The sequence below is a fragment of the Macaca fascicularis genome, chromosome 20, assembly GCF_037993035.2.
Source record: "Macaca fascicularis isolate 582-1 chromosome 20, T2T-MFA8v1.1".
Taxonomy (NCBI): Eukaryota; Metazoa; Chordata; class Mammalia; order Primates; family Cercopithecidae; genus Macaca; species Macaca fascicularis.
The window spans coordinates 30353550-30370586 of record NC_088394.1 but is presented as its reverse complement, the minus strand read 5'-3'; the positions used below and the strand labels follow the sequence as shown (position 1 = coordinate 30370586).

Sequence of the window (17037 nt, the reverse complement as noted above, 5' to 3'; positions counted from 1 at the left end):
GAACACTTATACATTGTTTGTGGGAATGTAAATTTCTATAGCCTCTATGGAAAACAGTATGAAGATTTCTCAAAAAACTGAAAATAGAACTTCCATTTGATTCAGCACTCCCTCTAATGGGTATCTATCCAAAGGAAAATAATGTATTACTTTAAGAAGGTACCCATACCCATATGTTTATTGCAGCACTACTCACAAGAGCAAGGATATGGAGTCAATTTACATTTATCAATCAATGATTGAATAAAGAAAAAGTGCTATACATTTATACATTTATGGAATAGTATTCAGCCATAAAGAATAAAAACATTTCTTTTGCAGCAACATGAATGGAACTGGAGGCCATTATTGTAAGTGAAATAAATCAAAAACAGAAAATCTAATACTGCATTTTCTTACTTCCAAGTGGGAGCTATATGCATACACTTGGATATAGAGACTGGAAAAATAGACACTGGAGGCTCAGAAAGATGGGAGGATGGTAAAGGGGTTAAGAATGAGAAAATACCCAACTGGGACAATAAGCACCGTTCAGATGATTGTTACACCAAAAGCTCATACTTCATCACTATGCAACATGTCCACGTGATGAAGCTGCGTTTGTACCCTCTAACATATTAATAGAGAAAAACAAACAAACTTTCATCAAGAGGGCAGACTGAATAGCCCTCATAATTTTCATAACTAAGCAGAAAAATAATTTTAATAAAAATAATATTGTATTTTAAGGATGGTGTAAAAAGATAATTTGATGAATTAGAGTAGTTAGTAGTGAGCACATACAATATGTTAAGCAAGATTCTAAGCCATTAGATATTTGTAGACAGAATATCTGACAGTGTAAAATAAATAACACAAAGATTCATAGGCAATGACAAATTGACATATTTTCAACCATATTAGATAATATTAAAACCATTATAAAATTTACTGTTTTGTATCATAATAAAGAATCACAAATGTTAACTTCATTAAAAAGTTTGACTAATTAGGCATACAGATACATGGGCGGCACGTTTACCAGTAAACAAAGGATACACATTATTTTCAAAGACCAAAATTATTTTATGTATTTTTATGTATTTATTTACTTTGGTAGGGGGAGCAGCTTTATTTGCTGGGGATGTAGTGTCCTCTCCCTGGGAGGTGGAGTTTTCCACTGGTCACCCCTGGCAGTGGTCCAGGAGGCGCCATGCAATTTAGTGCTGGGCTCGGTTGGGGGCCGGGCCTTGGAGAAGGCGAACTGTGCAGGGAAGCAGTAGCTGTGGGATCCTCACCGCCCGCTCCACCAGGCTGCACTGGGTCTCCTGGAGCTCCTCAGACTCCCGCTGAGCCTGCGTCTCTACAGAGCAGTGACTCATCCAGCATGGGACCTTATCCCTGGAGCCCAGTGTGACGCACGCCAGGCATTTCTGCTTCCTCCCCTTGGGCTGGACTTTGCACTGGAGTTTCATCCATTCCTTCTTCTGGCCGTTTGTCTGCCCGAGCTTAAATTCCAGCGTCACAAATGTTCCAGCTAGGAAGGGCGTGTCCACGGCGCCGTCCACACTTGTCTCCCTGAAGGCACGGGCGGGTAATTCCTCCAGGGCCACCTGCAGGCCCCAGGCGCTGGGCCCTGTGAGCTCCGCCCAGCTTAGGCCCCCAGCACCTACCCACCGGGCCAGTGGCATCCGCCGCCATCGCTTGCTTCCGCCCTCACCCCGGCCCTGCGAAGCGGCTGTGTGCCCCTCAGCTCTCCGAGTCCGCCAGGAGCCGCCTCCTCCCCTGCCCTGCCCCTGGGAGTACCATGCCCGTAGAAGGCTGGGCAGAGGTGAAGGAACCGGGAAATGTTCCTTCCTCCAAATTGACTTGGGGTCCGCCTGGTCCTCTCCATTCCCTCCCACCCTGCCCACACTGTTCACTGGGCCCTGCAGTTTCAGCAAAGTTCCCTGCCCCCTGCCTGTGCCGAGAAGCAGTCCTGTTGCCCACTCTCACCTTTAACCTGTTTCCTGGCCCATTCTCTCTCTCCACTGGGTCTCCGACAGGACCCCTCTCCTCCTTACTGTCCCCAGAGCCCCTCTCTGTTTCTCCTGCTCAGCCTCCTCCCTGCTTGCTTCTCCCTCCCCATCTGGAATCTGCCGGCTCCCATGGGGTGCCCCCCATCCTGGGGCCCAGACAAAACAGATAAAATTATTTTAAATGGGAACATGTGAATTCAATTGAATTCATGACAGCAGTAATTCATCTGGTCATTTTTTAAAGAATTATGAAATGATAATAGCAACTATCAATTTAAAGTGTTAACTAGGGTTAAAAATGCCCACTGTTTCACCACTACCACCACCACCAACAACAACAACAAAACCCTGTTATAGTTAACAAACTAGTACAGTTGCAGGATACAAAATTAACATGAAAATCAGTTGCATTTAGATACAGCAACAGCAAAATATTCTGAAAAAGGAATAAACAAAACAATTCCATTTACAGTATTATCAAATAGAATGAAATAATTCATTAAATAGAATGAGTTTAACCAAGAATATTAAAGATCTGCATACTGAAAACTATAAAATGTTGATAAAAGAAATTGAAGAATACAAAATGGGAACTATATCCTGTGTTCACGGATTCTAAAAATTAATCTTGTTAAAATATCTATACTACATGTAGTTATCTACATAGTTAAATAAATTTCTTTTTTTATTACTATACTTTAAGTTCTAGGGTTAAATTTCTATCAAAATTTGAATGCCATTAAAATAAATGTAGAACAAACAATTGTAAAATTAGTATGGAGGCACAAAAGAATCCAAATAGCCAAATACTGAGAAGAACAAACAGGCTGAAAGCCTCAAATTTCCTGATTTCAAACTATATTACAAAACTATAGTCATCAAAATAGTATAGTACCTACACAAAAACCAATGAAACAGAATGCAGGAGCCAGAAATAGACTCACACATATACAGTTAACTGTTACCAAAGAATTAGAAAAGAAATAGAAAATGACATCAAGAAATGGTGTACAAAAAACTAGATATGTGCTCACAAAAAGTGAGCTCTTATATCATCCCAAAAATAAGAACTGAAATCATGAATTTTCTATAAAAAAATAGGGAGAAAGCTCCTTGACACTGGTCATGGCAATGATGTTTTCTATTCGACATAAAGAACACAAGCAACTAAAGCAAAAATTAAAAAGTGGAACTATATCAAAGAAAAAAGTTTCTGCACAATAAATAAAACAATCAACAAAATACAGAGATAGTATATTGCATGGGAGAGAATATTTGTAATCCATATGTGGGATAATATGATACTATCCAAATTATATGTCACACTAATCAATATGAAAAAAAAACCCACAGCAGAACAAAACAAAAACCAATTTTATTATTGATTGAGCAAAATATCTAAATAGCTTTTTTTCATAGACTTAAAAATGGACAGCTGATATATAAAAGCATTCTCAACGTCACCAATTATCAGAGTAATTAAAATCAAAATCACAATGAGATACCACCTTATTGTGGTGTTAGGATAGCTATTATAGAAAAGTCAAAAGATAAAAAGTGTTGGAGTGAAAAGAAAAGAGAATATTTGTACACTGTTGCTGAGCATGTCCATTGGTGCAGCCATTGTTAAAAAAAAGTATGGAGATTCCTTAAAATTTGTAAAGTAGAAGTACCATTAATCCCAATTTGGAGTATGTAGCCAAATGACAAAAACAGTATAGCCAAGGGTATCGGCACTCTTCTGATACAAATAAATGGATAAACCGTGTGAGAGAGGTAATTTCAGCTGTAATAAAGAAATTATTTTATTTACAACAATATTGATAAACCTTGAAGACATTATGCCTTTCGATACCTGCATTCCCGTGGCCTCTTGGCTCCCCAAGCATCCATTATGGCCCCAGTGCAGTCCTCCTCACATTACCAGTGAAGGGAACGTAAATGCAGAATATACTGAGGAGGAAAATGAGAAAAAAAAAATTGGCCCATGTATTAGAGTGATTGTCATTGGATCACCTGTGTTTTATACAGGGTCACTCTTTATCATTACTGCTGTAAAACCTGCTGCAATTGGAAGAGAAAATGATCCTGAGCATGCTCTTTGAATCCCTGAAGTTGATGTCAGTAAGTTTCATGCAGAAATTTATTTTGACCATGACTTAAAAAGTTATGTCCTTGTAGATCAAGGCAGTCAAAAGGGGACAATTGTTAATGGAAAATGGATTGTTCAACTGGAAATTGATGTGACCCTTATGTACTTGAACATAGTAATGAAGTGAAAATTGGAGAGACTGTGTTACCCTTTTACATGCACCCTAGCAGTGATACCTGGGTTGGCTGTGAACCACAAGTTAGAGCTCACCCTTGCCTTGATAAGAAAGATGAATTGCTAATTGGACCGACTCTAAGTAAGGAGAAAAAATAGTTGGAAATAAAATAATTAAAGAAAATACAAGTAAAATATGTTTACAGAAACAGACTATGAAGATAAATAGACATTGAAGAATTTAAAATATAAAAATAGAGGTGGAAAACATAGTGAGCAGATTGGAAGTGAAGGAACTTTCCAAAGAGATAATTCTCCTGCATCTGTTCTTTCTGAAATTGCTGACAGCAACAGAAGTAAGATGTTGGAGAAGATGGGTTGGATAAAAGGTGAGGGCCTGGGGAAGGATGGCTGGGAATGAAAACTCTGATTCAGCTTCAGCTTCAGCGAACACGTGTAGACTTGGGGACAGGCAATCAACCCTCAGTTGAAGATGTTCGCCTTCTCCAAAACAAAAACAAACAAACTGGGACAAAGCATGTGGTGATAGGTTTGCTGAAAACTTCCCAGAAACTAAACCTTAAAAGAAATGACCTAAGGACCACGCCTTGGGTAAAAGGGAACGTAGAGTGCAGGTTAATCATAGAGGAAAACTCAAGCTTTCTTAAAAATAGAGTTTGGAAACTCATATATTTTATTTTATTTTATTTTATTTTTTGCAGAACTTTTATTCCCCAAAGAGTCTGTGGCACACAGGAACTGTGTCAGAGTTTACCCTTTCCTGGTTCAGAAATGTGTAATAAAGTTTGATTTGCAGCTTGCAAAAATCACTTTTTAAACTAATACATAGTGACTGAATCAAGTTATGCAGTTAGTGGACTAAAGTTTACAGGGCACAGATGAGTTTATCAAACTTCATTATTTTATTTTATCTTGTCATTTATGACATCCAGATAAGCAAAAATCTGTATAAGCAAAACTCATGTAACCACTAATAACTTAAATGTACATTTGTCTTTTTCTCCATATAGTCACAGTAAGATGCACAGCAAGAGAAACATCAAAAGTTTATAAAACTAAATCTGACTATATGCATCCTTTTTTATGCCCTTTAGAACCTAGATAAAAGAACCTCTTATACTTGAGATAACCTGAATAATATTATTGAAGAGCTAATAAACTAGTGACATATTGTAGAAAATTGGTGTTTTACTGTCTTCTTCTGTGAATAATCTGTTTATTGGTACTACATATTCAGTATTTTATCTTTGGCTTGTTTCATAGCTAACAAGATATTTAGATACGAACAACTGAGTAGGGTATTGAAATAGTGTGCTGGTATTTGTAGTTTTCATAAATATTATTGCAGGCAATGGAGTTGCACCAGAGAAATCTGAGTTCTAGTACAAAAGGAATACTTAGCGAGGACTTCAAGTTTAAGATATTTATTGAAAATGTCCTCAATTGCAATACAAACATTATAAAGGTTCTTAAAACACTCTTTTCAGTAAATTATGAATTAAACAAAAAATTTAAATGACAGCTTTTATGGAGGTAGGGAAATGCTAATGAAGTAGAATGGCAATTGAAGCCAAAAGATCTGAATTTAGGTGAACAATTTTGCCCATATTAGTTTTATGTTAAGGAAAAAAATGATTCAGACCACATACTATTTACTGCAGTAAAGTATTTCAGAAATTTGTGCATAATACATAATTAATTTTCTAATGGTAAAAAAGGAACCACATCCTACAAATTATTACAAAACTCTCTATTGAAGAGAGTGGCATATCAAATGAAGAAACTTGGAATTTCTTATGAGGTGAAAATCTATGACATAGAAAAATCTATGTAAAATACTTTATTCATGTATGCAAATGTTGATATTTCTGCTTTTCAGGAAAATAACGTGCTCTGAAAGCTTAATGCAGATAACTAAAATTACCGATAAGTTGCAAGAATTCACAAAATGCCTGATATAGTTGAAAGAAAAATATGGAAACTTCTCAGGACCAGAAGAAAATAAAGGTAATGATCCAAACAAGTATCAACCTAAGAGGTCAGTGCCCCATTCAGATGGATCTGATCACAAGGATGTCAGATCTATGTGGGTTGTTCAGCTTCTGACAAGGCAAATGGAATAAACATAGATAAATTGCCTCCTGGCATCTGGAGTGTGCCGTCTTCCACATGTGAGAACTAAATCATAAATTATGTTGCAGAAAAGGATATACACTACTAGCATGAAGCATTAGATAAATTATATGGCACATAAAACTCAGATATGAGGTTTATATTTAAATGTTTGCCAATATCATGAAAAAACAAGAAACCAAAATAATGTGGAAAAAAACTATGAGCTTGTCAAATCATATTTGGAAAAGAGGCAAATGGAAAGTAAAGTATTGAAAATGTAGTAAAACAATTTAATTTACGGCATACAAATTACATCATTAAAATAGACTGAGCTAATGAGAAGACTAGTAAACTGAAATGCTGGGTACAATTAATGTAGTCATATACTCTATAGGAGGCAAATTAATACAAAATACAAATATATTTATTTATACTTGAAGACCAGATGAAAAGAAATTAAAAAAACATTTAATTGTTTTACTAGACTTTATAAACAAGAAGGCAATATTCAATGAATTAGTGGCTCCTAACTTTCAGAAATTAGAAACAAGGCATGAATCCCATCAAAGTTTAGAGTGTAATGAGTCAAAAAAATTAAGAAATACTTAAAAGAAATAATGGTTTTGGTTATTGTGAATACTGCTTCAATAAACATGGGAGTGCAATTATCTTTTGGACATACTGATTTTATTTCCATTTGATATATACCAAGTGGTGAGACTGCTGGATCTCATATATGGTAGTTCTATTTTTAATTTCTTGAAAAACCTCCATGCTGATTTCCCTAATGTTTGTACCAATTTACATTCTCACCAATAGTGTATAAGTGCCCATTTACACATGACTGAAGAAAATGTTACAGACACATACACACACACACAAATAGGAATAATGTTCAGTAATAAAACAGAATGAACTTCTGTCATTTATGTCAACGTGGATGAACCCAGAGGACATTATGTTAAGTGAAATAAGCCACTCACAGAAAGAAAAAGAGCACATGATGTCACTCATATGTGAAATCTAAAAAAGTTGATCTCATAGAAGAAGAGAGTAGAATGGGGGTTACCAGATGCTAGGGAGAATGAAAGGATGAAGGAATGGGGAGAGGTTTGTCAAAGTTACAAAGTTACAGTTAGACAGGGAGAATAAAATCTAATGTTCTATTATACAGGGAATGCAGCTAATAATAAAGTCCTATTTATTCTAACAACTAGAAGAGAGGATTTTGAATTTTATAAGTACAAATAAATAATACATGTTTAAAGTGCTAGTTATACAAATTACCCATATTGGGTCATTGTACAGAATATACATGCATTGAAACATCACACTGTACCCCATAAACATGTACAATGATTATGTGTCAATTATAAATAAAATACATCTTGAAAAAAGAAGGATCAAACTGCCTGACACCGAAAGAAGAAAAGCTCTTAAAAGCACTGAGATAGAAGACAGATAACCTGTGAAGCTGAGGGAAAACTCTAACCTTTGTAACAAGTTAGAAAACAGAAAAATTAATATCAATAAAATATTAAAATAAAAGCTTCGGGACAGCATACAATCTATTAACAGAGTGATAAGACAACCTATAAAATAATAGAAAATATGTGCATCTGACATGGAGTTAATATCCAAAATATATGAGACTCAACTCAACAGCAATAAAAATACAAAGAACTCAACTAAAGAGTGAGCATAAGACGTGAATAGACAATTTTGCAAAGACACAAGGAAATGCTCAACATCACTAATTAACTGAAAAATGCAATCCAGAACCACATAAGATAGTACCTCATTCCATTTAGAATGACCATTGTCAAGAAGACAAAAGATAACAAAGTTAGATGAGGATGTGGGGGAAAAGGAACACTTATACACAGTTGGCATGAATGTAAATTTAGTACATTTTTTGATGTATTTTTTATTAGAAACTTCATGAAAAACTATGCAGTTTTCTCAAAACAAAAACAGAAACAAAACAAAAATGAAAAACCTAAAAATGAAACTGCGACCTAATCCTGTAATTTCATTATTGAGTGTACATTAAGAGGAAATAAAATCAGTATATTTAAGAGATATCTGCACTCCCATGTTTATCATGGCTCTATTGACAGTAGCCCAGATATGGAATCAATCTTAGTGTCCAAAAGGGATAAATAGATAAAACCAATGTGGTGTACATACACAACGGAATAGGATTTAACCACAGAAAGAATGAACTCCGGCGCTGCGGGCTGACGCCGGTCTCTGACTTACTCGACCCGCGCGCCCGGCCTTTCGGGCTATTCAAGTACCCGACGGATGGATGTCCTGCCGCAGACCCTGCTTCACCACCCACCTTCCACCTCCCAATAGCTCTGGTTTTTGCGGTCGCCGCGGCTGCTTCTCGTGCTGCCGCAACTTGGAATCAAAAACGCTTCGTCGTGCTCTCAGGACAGAACCATGAACCCAGCGCAGCTGCGGTGCGTAAAGCTCTTCTTCCGCCGCCGGGCGCCGCCTGCGGAGCCTGCTGCGTCCACCTCGGCCTGAGCCCACCCGCAGGGCAGCGCCCAGTTGCTCCTGCGGGCGGCGGCCAGGGACTGACTGGAGCGGCGGGACACCTTTGGGGAGCGTGCAAAGGAGGAACCGCAGCCGCCACTTCCTCTCTCTCTCCCGGGGATGTGCAAAATTACCATGAAATTATGACTCGTCATCCTGCGAGTTACCAGTTGGAAAATTGGAGTCTAAAAATCGTTGCCACCATTTTGGCCCACCAGTTCCCCAATAGCTATATTTGGGTGATAAAGTGCTCCCGATCGCATTTGCACAAATTCAGCTGCCATGATGGTTTTCTGAAAAGTAACATATTTGGTTGTCCAGAACACAATACTACATATATTAATTTTGTAACATTATATATTATATATGCACTATTGAACAACTACAGTGAATCAAGCACTGCTATAAGAATTTTGTATTCATTATCTCTCAAGAATTCTCTTGGAGGTAGATTTCAGTATCTTCAATTAAGAGGCTAATTTATAAACTGCATATATTTGAATAAGACTGAAACATGAAAGGCTTTTAAAATTACAATGTTGAATAAGGAAAGAGCATTATAGAAGTCTATATAGCATGCATCTTTACAGAAAGTTTTAAAACTTACGAAGTTAATGTATTATTTAGAGACACCTACATATGTAGTATAATTAATAATAAAAGTCAAAGGAATTATACTTTCTCAAAACTGAGGACGAATGATGATTTTCTGAGGTAGAGAGGCAAAGAGTTATATTTGGGAAAGACTGTCTAGACAATACAGACAGCTTCAAATGCAGGAGTAAAGTTTTACTAAGTAATTGATAGGTACAGGGTGTTGAATTTGTTTTCTATACACACACACACACACACACACACACACACACACATGATTTGGCCCTGTATATTCATGAATACCTGTGAATATCTGTGAATTCAAACCAACCTTGAATAAAATGTAGTGAAGCATACAATGTTTACTTTTGTACTGAACATGTACAGACATTATTGTCATTATTCCCTCAGCAATACAAAACTAAATAGCATTTATGTTGCATTAAATATAATAAGTAATGTAGAGATGAATTAAGTAGTATACAAGAGATTGTGCATAGGTTATATGAAAATCATCCTTCTCTTTATATAAGAGAGTTAAGCATCTAGGATTTTGGTATCCCAAGCGGGTCCTGGAACCAAACCCCTATACATACCTGTTTATCCATAAGGACAACCATATAAAGGACAACTGTGTATGTGTATTTATATGTAAAATTTTACACATACAATTATATACTAGTGCTTAATATTATATTTTTATTATAAATGCTTGATGTAAACAAGCATTAAGTTTCTATGGCATACAGTACAATGTTTCACTTAGTCATCTTCTATCTCTACAACAACCCCCCATGACACAAGTTTACCTATATAACAAATCTACACTTTTACGCCTGAACTTAAAATAATAGTTTAAAAAATGTTATTTTTCAAGATCCTATTGATGACGTTAAGTGGACACTTACTGAGTTATGTATTTTAGTGATGTTTAATATAAGCTAGTTGTGTATGGATTTATGCAGTCTCATTTTACTTTTTTGTTGTTGTTGCTTATGCTTTTTATGTCATATCCAAGAAAGTATTGTCAAGATCAAAGTAATAATTCTCTCACCTTGTAAAACATATTTGGAATATTTTATTCAAAAAAATTTATAATTACAGTTTTTACATTGAAATATTTCAGGTAGTTTTTATATACAGTGCAAGAGAAGCATCCTACATTGTTATTTTTTGTTTGATGGATAGTCAGTTTTCCAACATCATTTGTTGAAAAGACTATTCTTTCTCCGTTGTGTGGTCATAGCAACCCATGTGCAGGTCATCTGATTATGTTCACAAGGGTTTATTTTGGGGCTTTCTATTCTATTTCATTACCTCTTTGTCTTTATACTAGTACCTTACTGTTTTTATTTCTGTAACTTTGTGATAGGTTTTGAAATCAGAAAATATGATGCCTTTAACTTTATGCTTCTTTTCTAAAGCTATGGTGGATATTCATGGTGGCTTGAGATTTCATGTACATTTGAGATTTTTTTTATGTTTCAGTAAAATCATACCATTGTAATTTTCCTAGGGATTACATTGAACTTGTGTGTCATTGTGGGCAGTATTAACATTTTAACAGCATGAAGCCTTCTGACTCTTGAACAAGAGTGGGTTCAAGGGTGTATTGCTTAAGTTCTGCATATTTCTATATATGATGGTTTTCCTTCTGCTTTTAGTTACTAGTTTCATTTTGTTGTGGCCAGAAAGAATACACGTATAGTCTCAGTCTTTTTAGATTTAATAACACTTGTTTTGTGTCCTAATGTATTTTCTATCCTTAAGTGTGTGTCATGTGATTGGGAATATTGTTTATTCTGCTATGGTTGACTGAAAAGCTCTGTATATGTCTATTAGATCTAATTGGTCTTTAATGTTGTTCAAGTTTTCTTTTGTAGTGATCTTTTACCTGTTTTTTCTATTTATTATTAAAAGTGGGATATTAAAGTCTCCCACAATTATTGTGTTGATGTATACTTCTTGCTTTGCTTCTGTCAATATTTACATATTTGGGAACCCCTATATTATGTGCCTATACATATTTATACATGCGGGAGATTCCTGGCAAATAGATGCTTTTATCATTACATAATATTATTCCTTGTCTCTTTTGACAGTCTTAATCTAAGGAGTATTTAGGTTAAAATAACTATGGTGACCCTGTCCTCTTTTGGTACTATGCATGTGGATTATCCTTTTTCATCCTATTTCTTTTAGCCTATTTGTTCCTTAGACCTAAAGTGAGTCTCTTAAAAACAGCATATTTTTGGATATTGTTTATTGTGAATCCATTTATGCATTTTATCCCTTTTGTATAGAAAGTTTCGTTGATTTTTCTTTAAAGTAATTACTGAATAAAAAGAATTTCCATTCTCATTAAATTACTTTCTGTTTCTTTTAGCTATGTTTTTTTTTTCCTTTTCCCTCTTACTGCCTTTTTTTGGTCATTGTTGATTTTGTAAGGACATATTTTGATTTCATTTTTATTTTCTTTTGTGCACCTTTCATAGATAATTTTTGGTGATCACCAGGAGGAATAGAGAGTATATAAAACACTTTAAAATGATATCAATATATTTTATCTCATAACAACTTAACTCTGTGTACAAAAAACACCTCTTTAATCTTTTCTTTACCTTATGTTAATACAATAAAATTTTATCTTATTAATTTTACAACAGATTTTTATATTGTGTATTTATTAACAAACATATGCAAATTTTTAATGTTTTTCTTTTACAATTTTATAACAGATTCATGTGTACTTTATACACCATCATTATGATAATAGAAAATTCTCTATTTTTTTGTATATTTACCTTTAACAGAGAGTTCTATATTTTTATATGGTTTTATAATTAGCTGTCTAGCATTGTTTTATTTTTCAACATAAAAGTCTCCTTTTAGCATATTTCTTGTATGGATGTTCTAGTGATGATGAACATCACGTATGTTTTTTAAATTTTAGTAACAGATGGACTTACTATGGCTATTGTACTAGTCTTTTCATATAACAGGTGGACTTACTATGGCTGTTGTACTAGTCTTTTTATAACACTATTATAAAAACAATATGAATCTGAATAATTTATAAAGAAAATAAGTTTAATTGACTGACATACAGGCTTAACAGGAAGCATGACTAGGAGGACTCAGGAAACTTACAATTATGGAGGAAGGGAAAGGGAAAACAAGTATGTCTTCACAATGGGGGAGCAAGAGAGAGGGAGAAATGGAAAGTGCCACACTTTTCAATCATCAGCTCTTATAAGTAGTCACTCACTATCATGAGAACAGCATAGGGAAATCAAGCCCCATGATTCAATCACCTTTCATCAGGTTTCTCCCTTGACACCTGGGGATTACAACATGAGATTTGGGTGGAAGCACAGAGCTAAATTGTATCAGTTATATTGTTACTTGTGTTTCTTATAGCTATTTTTTTCTAGTTTTCTCTCTTACAGCTTTTCTTGTGTCTCATGGATTCTTTTCTTTTGTGGTAATATGCCGTGGTTCCTTTCTCATTTTCTTTACTGTATCTCTACAGGTATTTTTCATGGTTATCAGGATGATTAAATAAAACCTCTTGAAGTTTTATTTTCAGCTGGTAACAAATTAACTTTCATTGCATACAAATTTTTCTCTCTTTGCATCTCTCCTCAAACTTAAATTACATTATATATTTATGTTTTTATATTTTTATGTAACATATTCATTAACAAAGGTTTATGATTGTTTTTATGCTCTAGTCTTTCAGATTCTATAAAAGAAATAGAATGCTTTATGCACCATCATTATGATGCTAGAGAATTATATATTTGTATATGTATATACCATTCTTAGGAAGCTATATCTTTACATTATTTTTTTAAGGCAGGGTCTCACTTTCACACATGCTGGAGTGCAGTGGTTTGACCACAGCTCTCTGAAACCTAGAACTCCCAGGCTCAAGTGACCCTCCCACTTTAGCCTTTCGAGTAGCTGGAACCACAGGCCTGCAACATCATGCCAGTTAATTTTTAAAATTTGTCATACAGATGGAGTCTCAACATGTTGCCCTGGGCTCAAGCAATTCTCCCATAGGGCTGGGATTACAGTTGTGAATCACCACACCTGGATTGATTTTGCGTTTCTGTCTGGCATCAAGACACTCTAGGATGTGAATAGTGGTTGTATATTGTATCTGAGTTGAAGTATAAATGGTTCTAATCCAGTTAGAAGCAGGTGCCTCAGGAAAATATAGAAGGGGATCGAATAGGTGGGGTAAGTTTCCCTGACGAATGTGATATGTGTTGGGTCCTGGTAGATGGAAAGTGAGCAGGGAAGAACATTTCAGAAAGAGAGAGGAGCGCAGGGGCCCAAAGCAGAGACAAATGGGGGGTCAGTGATAAATTTGTTGCCTTTTTTGGTGGTAATAAGGTTTCTGCACCTGTCTGGGTGCCTGGTCTTCAATTCTACTTGCAGAATCTCTGCATCTCATTTAAACTTTTTGAGCTCTGGTGTTTCATTTCAGCCTCTTCTTGCTTTGGAGGCAGATCTCAGGTCCAGGAGGCCCACTTTGATGAGCTGTTGGAACAAATGAGGCATCAAAACCATGAGGAAATACGAAAGTTTCATCTAAGAAAGGCCAAAGATTTTCTGAAGAACATGAAATCCATGTCGGCTGATGAGACCCCAAAAGACAGGAGAGGCTGGCCTGAAATTTATAATATGGTCACAGGCAGCCCACTCAGGAGCTAGGAGCTTAGTCAGCAAGCTGAGGACTGTTTTGCCTCTAACATAAGGGAGTGTTGTGGTCATTTGCAGCTCTGCTCTCAGCCCATACAGAAGTTTCAAGAGAGAATGTTGAAAAGTTTATGGAGGAAGGTTCTAGGACAATGTACTTTAAAGTGTGACATAAATTGTGTGTTGAAAAGAGTAAAATTGATGAGTCGTTTTATACATAGAAGATAAATTGTTATTATCTTAAGCAAGACTCTTATAATTATGAGGTGTTTTATGTAAGTCTCTTGGTAACTACAAGAAAAAAGTTATAATAGATCCAAAAAAGAAAAAGGACCAAAGCATATAACGACAATAAAAGCAAAAAAAAAAAAAAAAAAAATTAACAAAAACACAAAGGAAGACAGCGTAAAAAACAAACTACTAAATGATCAGACAGCAATTAACAAATTGGCAGGAATAAGTACTTACCTATCAATAGGTTTTTTAAATATGAAAGTCTAATTATCCAATAAAAACACATTGTTATGGTATAAATGTCCCCTCCAAAATTTATGTTAAAATTTAACTCCCATTGTTACAATATTAGGAAGATAGACATTTAAGAATTTACTGGCCGTTCGCCCTGGCTCATGCCTATAATCCCAGCACTTTGGGAGGCCGAGGCGGGTAGATCACGAGGTCGGGAGATCGAGACCATCCTGGCTAACACGGTGAAACTGCGTCTCTACTAAAAATACAAAAAAATTAGCTGGGTATGGTGGCGGGCGCCTGTAGTCCCAACTACTCTGGAGCCTGAGGCAGGAGAATGGCGTGAAGCCGAGAGGCGGAGCTTGCAGTGAGCCGAGATCCTGCCACTGCAGTCCAGCCTGATAGAGAGAGACTCCGTCAAAAAAAAAAAAAAAAAGCCGGGCATGGTGGCTCAAGTCTATAATCCCCAGCACTTTTGGAGGCCGAGGCGGGTGGATCACGAGGTCAGGAGATTGACGCCAGCTTGACCAACATGGTGAAACCCCGTCTCTACTAAAAATACAAAAATTAGCAGGGCATGGTGGTGACCGCCTGTAATCCTAGCTACTCGGGAAGCTGAAGCAGGAGAATCGCTTGAATCTGGGAGGCAGAGGTTGCAGTGAGCCGAGATTGCGCCACTGCACTCCAGCCTAGGTGACAGAGCGAGACTCCGTCTCAAAAAACAAAAACAAAAACAAAAAACTAAAAACAAACAAAAAAACACACACACACAATTTACTAGGCCATGCTCTACTCTCATGAATGAATTAATGTCATTATTTCCAAAATGAATTAGTTGTCATGAGAGTGGTTCCATTATAAAAGCAAGCTCTCTGGTGTGCACCTTCTGTCCTCCTTATGCCTTTGATCATTTTGTGACGTGGAAATACGATTCTCATCAGATGGCAATGGCATGTTCTTGGTCTTTCGGCATCTAAAGAAATGAGCTAAGTAAACTTCTATTCTTTATAATTTACCCACTCTAGGATATTCTGTTATTGAAGCAGAAAATGAACTAAATAATTCACAAATGTCTAAAGAGATTAACAAATTTACCAGTATATTTTATGTAAGAAAATTTTTTTAGATTTAAGGGCACACATAGGTTACTGGTTAAATAATACAAAAAGAATATACTATGCCAATAATAACTAAAAGAGTATATTAGTGGCTATATTTATATCAGACAAAATAGACTTCTAGAAAAAAAATCTGTCAGGAGGTGCAGAGAAGTTGACTATAGAATGATAACAAGCTGATCTGTCAAAAGGCTATAACTATATATGCACCCAACATTGGAGCATATAAATATATAAACATATGTATATACGTATATAATATAATATGTCTATATAATATCCATATAATAATATATTTTATATATGACTGTAGAAAAAAATAGACCATTATTATCATAATAGAAGATGTTATTACTCTACTTAAAACAATGTTTTAAGTAGTAAGAAAACAATGTACTTGCAAAGCACTATAGAACAAGTGCACCTAACAGTGATAAACACAATATTTCATCAAACTGTATTTGAATACACATTCTTCTCAGGCACACATGGAATATTATCCAGGAGATATCGTATTTTGGGCCAACAACAACAACGAAATCTCTTAAAACTTAAAAACATTAAAATTACATGAACTTTTTAAATTACGATTTTTTTAAACTAGAGATTAATAACAAAAAAAGTTAAAAACTCACAAATATGTGGATATTAACATATTTCTGAAAAACAAATGGGTCAAAGGGGAAAAGAAAAAAGAAATCAGAGAGTATCTTGAGAAAAATAGAAATAAAAACACAACATACAACAACTTCTGGGATGTGAAAAAGCAGTTCTAAGACAAAAGTTTACAGTGATATATTTCTATAAGAAGAAGAAGAAAGATCTCAAATAAACAGAATGACTTTGACTTGCAAAAGCCTTGAAAAAATCTACTTACTTCCAATGTTAACATAATACACAAAATAATAAAGAGATTCAATAAAAACTTGAAAGACAACAAAAAAGATAAAAGCAGAGAAATAATTTACATATAAAAGTTATCTAAATTAAATAATTTAAAAAAGAGAAGAGTAAATTTTTTTATTTTCAAGTTGAAAGATTAAATCTCTTATTTTTATTTTGTGTTTATGTTTACAATAAACAGGTTCCAAAATTTTATCCTGAACTCATAGACATTCTATTTCCAGCAGGGTTTGTATTCAGGCACCTGGGGTGTGGCCTTGGGTTTGTGAAAGAGGGTTTGTGGAGAAGAAAAAAGCAGACT

The 17037-nt window shown here is 35.3% G+C and overlaps 1 pseudogene; it reads left to right on the top strand.

The window, feature by feature from the left end:
- The first annotated feature begins 3838 nt into the window (after window positions 1-3838).
- LOC102123003 (angiogenic factor with G patch and FHA domains 1 pseudogene) lies at window positions 3839-4847 on the top strand (annotated as a pseudogene).
- The last annotated feature ends 12190 nt before the right edge of the window (window positions 4848-17037 follow it).